Source organism: Oratosquilla oratoria, chromosome 3 (genome assembly GCF_046742065.1).
Source record: "Oratosquilla oratoria isolate Oo_2021 chromosome 3, ASM4674206v1, whole genome shotgun sequence".
Lineage (NCBI taxonomy): Eukaryota > Metazoa > Arthropoda > Malacostraca > Stomatopoda > Squillidae > Oratosquilla > Oratosquilla oratoria.
The window spans coordinates 16,644,695-16,649,514 of NC_134779.1; the positions used below are offsets into that span (position 1 = coordinate 16,644,695).

The window sequence follows — 4,820 nt, forward strand, 5'->3', positions numbered from 1 at the left end:
GATATCAGCTTGCATAAAGATAGGTATGGTCTATTCTTAGGCAATGAAAACAACTTCCACTTTGCTCCCAGTGACCTGCAACGCAGGTTTGAGGGTTGCCAACCGTGTAGAAGCAATGCGCGCGCATTCGCGCATCCTCGCCTCTGAGGCAGCCGGGAAGGCTAGATTGGTCTTACATGAAAACAACGGAGTGTGGATATACACAAACCTCATCCTAACCCTGTCTTTGGTTATTTTTAATTTTTCATTCGTGTTGATTTGATTTTGTTTTTGTAGTTTCTTGTTTATTTGGTTTTATTTTTGTATCCCTCTCCCTCTTTGTTTCTGTGTGTCTTTGTACATCTACATGTGGTGCTAATATATCCATCTGTTTCACCCAAAATAGTATGTTTTCTTTGTATATATGCTTTTAACCGTTATTTCTATATCAATTTTATGTACCACATTAATGTAAATCTTCTTCTTTCTGCAGGTATAGCTTTCCTAGATGAGTTGACCTGATCTCAGTATGAAATAAGTAAGTATGGAAGGGAATTCTTAATGTAAACCTAAAAATATCTTTAACTCACTCGCTGGTTGAGTGTGTTAGAGCGTCGCTACTTGCGGCGGATGTTGAGGTGACGAAAGTTCGAGACCTGCTGCTGTCGAGTTGGACGACCAAGGGCATGGTTCATTAAGTTCCACGATATTAAGTCCTCTGTAAGGGGCACCGTACTAGCCTTCTGATAGGGGGAGTTCTTGACGTTAAACCGAATCATCATGATAAAAATGTATATTTGTATGTATGTATGTATATATATATATACACACACACACATATATATATATATATATATATATATATATATACATATACATATATATATAATATATATATATATATATATATATATGTGTGTGTGTGTGTGTGTGTGTGTGTGTGTGTGTGTGTGTGTGTGTGTGTGTGTGTGTGTTGGTGTGTTGTGTGTGTGTGTGTGAGTGTGTGTGTGTGTCTGTGTGTGTGTATGCGCATGTATGTATACTGTATGTATATATATGGATACATGTATGACCACCTCTTTTGTTTCGTAACTGAAATGACTAAATTGTCAACTCTGCCTCCAGTCATCAACGTACGATGCGAAGTTCTGCACGTGATGCAATTAGTCTATAATTACAACAATTTCTTCGTGTCGCTTGAAGAAAATATAGGTCATTCCCAAATACATAATCTAATTGAAAGTCTTTTTCTTCTTTTCCTTTTTTTCTCTTTTCTTCTTCCTCTTCCTTTTCTTCTTCCTTTTCCTTTTCTTTTTCCTTCCTCTTCTTTCTCTTCTTCTTCTTCTTCTTCTTCTTCTTCTTCTTCGTCTTCTTCTTCTTAATTTTCTTCTTCTTTTTGCTTTTCTTCTTTTTATTTTCTTGAACTTCTTCTTCTTCCTCCTCTTCTTTTTCATCTTGTTCTTCCTCTTCTTGTTTTTGTTCTTGTTCTTGTTCTTGCTCTTCTTCATCTTCTTCTTCCTCTTGTTTTTCTCTTCTCCTTCTTCCTCCTCTTTTTCTCTTCTTCTTTTTCTTCTTCCTCTTCATCTTTCTTTTTCTTTTCTTCTACTTTTTTCTTCTTATTCTTTTGCTTCATTTTCTTCTTCTACTTCCTCTTCTTCCTTATCTTCTCCCTCTTTTTCTTCCTCATCTTCTACCTCATCTACTTCATTTTCTTCTTCTTCTTCTTCTTCTTCTTCTTCTTCTTCTTCTTCTTCTTCTTCTTCTTCGTCTCCTTCTTCTTCTTCTTCTCCATTTGTTAATTTTCTTTCTCTTCCTTTTCTTCTCCTTCATTCGTGAATCGTATTTTCATTACTATTATCATTTATCTACTGCGATCATCGCCTAACATACAAATTATCAAACAAAGACGCTCATGAAAAAATAGTCACCATATAATTTTGAAATACTGTCAAACTCATTACCCCTTTCAACTTTCACAAAGTACGTATGTTGTACATGCGCATACCAGTATGTGTACACACACACACACACACACACACACACACACACACACACACACACACACACACACACACACACACACACACACACACACACACACATATATATATATATATATATATATATATGTATATATATATATATATATACATATATATATATATATGTATATATATATATATGTATACATACACATATATATTTAAGGCGAACAAATATGGAGGTGAGGTGGCAAAATGAAACGTTAAGGCTAGAGTAATGGAGCTATATTCAGAACCAGACGTTTCGACTTCTTGGGCCTTCCTCAGTCCACTGAGGAAGGCCCAAGAAGTCGAAACGTCTGGTTCTGAATAAAGCTCCATACTCTAGCCTTAACGTTTCATTTTGTCACCTCACCTCCATATATATATATATATGTATGTATATACATATATACACAGACATGACAGAATTGAATAGGGACCAAGAAAAATGCATTTGAGCTCTTATTTAATGGTTAATGTTATTCAAATCTACCTAATATGTTATACTAGACCACCCGTGACCCGTTAGGTCAATTAAAATTTCAAATGATCCGTTGTTAATAAAATGGTCAATAAAATCTTTATTAAGATGCTCTTATATTTACAACATTCTTTGTAAACTGGATACAGGCGTTCTCAAGAAATCGAATAAAGAGAGCCTCCTTAATTATGCCTATGTTATGTCACGTCTCGTCATCCCACTCCCAATCCCACTCCCACTCCCAATCCCACTCCCACTCCCAATCCCACTCCCACTCATTATCATTATCATTCAGGGAGTCCCATGGGACTTGAGCTAGCAGCAATGTTTATAAATATAAACTTTATATCAAATTGAGTATAATTTAGAGCTCTTGCCTCTATTCAGTAGACGAAGGCAGTGACTTGATTAGTTATAAGAAATGAAATGCAAAAGATTGTGACGTCATGTCGTCGTTGCTTGGAACACTACGCATCATATGATTTATACGGTTCGTGATATTTTAATAAACTCATTATGCCTCATAGATGCTAATTCAGGAGTTGGTTACACTTTTAAACACTGAATATGAAATTTTTTAATATCAATGGTCAGAAAATATGTAATCGGAAAATTGGAAATTCAAAAATTGGCAGATTGGAAAATTAGCAGTTGTGACGTCACGCGCTCAGCGCAGGGGTTCCTTGGGACCCACAGAGCGGATGTCGTGACGTCATGTCTCTATATCTTATTGGCTAGTCCTCCGTCGTGACATCATATCTTTTCTTCTGATTGGCTGGTCCTCAGTCGTTACGGCATATCTCTTCTGATTGGCTGGTCCTCAGTCGTGACGTCATATCTCTTCTTCTTCAGTAGACGGTTTCAAGCAAGATTACAAACAAGATGATCAGAATTTTATAAGTATATATATTTACCTAGATTTATGTTTCAGATTACATACAAGATTAATCAAGCATGCCACGAACCCAAGAAACAGTAAACCTATTTGAATTTCAGCGAGGTCGTATTGTGGGTCAACATGAAGGTGGACTTAGTCAACGCAAAATATCTGAAAATCTGTCAATACCCCTTTCTACTATTAATAGAGTGATTGTACAATTCACCAGAGAAGGCAAGAAGGGCACAAAACCTCATTCAGATCATCCCAGGTCCTCAGAAAGAACCTTGTATCTTCTCAAAAGAAATGTCAAAGAGGATCCATGTTGCAAGGCCTCTAACATAGCAGCACAAACTGATGTCAGTCCCAGAACAGTTGTCAGGTATCTCCACAGCCTGGGTTACTATGGCAGACCTGCAAGAAGGGAACCACTCCTTCGTCCAGCCAATATCAGGCGCAGAAAGGATTGGGCTGTTGAGATGGTGGAGAGACCTGTGGCTTTTTAGAGCATTGTCGTTTTCTCTGATGAATCACGATTTGCGTTATTTTCTGACAGTGGAAGAGTGTGGGTCTAGAGACTGTAGTTGAGAGTTTGACCTCAAAAGACTGCAGCCAACAGTGACACATGGGAGCATTTTAATAATGGTGTGGAGTGCAATTCGGAGTGATGGTCGATCAGAGCTTGTGGAGTGTCAAGGAAACATCAGTACAGGCAAATACGTTTCTATATTAAAGGAAGGACTCCAATATTCTCCAGTGGTGAAATAAGTAAAAGTGTCTTCCTCTTTATGGAAGATGGAGCTCCTTGTCACACTGCTCAAGCAACCCAAAATTGGTTGAGCCAAAATGGGATCAGGAAACTTCCATGGCCAAGTCAATCCCCGGATATGAACCCTATTGAACACCTTTGGGTCATATCAGACCGACAACTTTGCAAAAAGAACATGGTAAGAAATCCCTCAAGATGATATTCGTGAACTAATCACTAGTATGCCTACAAGGATCCTTCCATTAAAGAAAGCAAAGAGGATGTCAACCAAGTATTAGTTATTCACATTGTGACCATTTATAAGAACTTTAATTGTATCAATTGCTTTTTTGATAAATTAAACGATTTCTCTTAGTGTCTATTCATTTCTGTCATATGTGTGTATATATGTATATATATGTGTGTATATATACATATATATATATATATCATGTATATACATATATATATGCATACATATATATATATATTTATATTATACATATATATTATATGTATATATATATATATATATATATATAAATATATATATATATATATATATATATGCATATATATGTATTTATATATATATATATATATATATATATATATGCACAAATTTCACAAGTCACACGTGAATCACAAATATGCAGAGTCCACTAGGAAAAGGAAAAACACACGGAGTCCAAGCGCTTTCGTGATATATTC

At 36.0% G+C, this 4,820-nt stretch overlaps 1 long non-coding RNA gene across 1 annotated transcript in view; it reads left to right on the top strand.

Moving 5' to 3' along the window:
- LOC143019527 (uncharacterized) overlaps window positions 1-4,820 on the top strand; it is a 128,060-nt gene that overhangs the window by 13,792 nt on the left and 109,448 nt on the right. The window contains exon 2 of the long non-coding RNA XR_012965820.1: window positions 473-517. This is a non-coding gene — a long non-coding RNA (uncharacterized LOC143019527). The remainder of the gene's footprint in view (window positions 1-472; window positions 518-4,820) is intronic.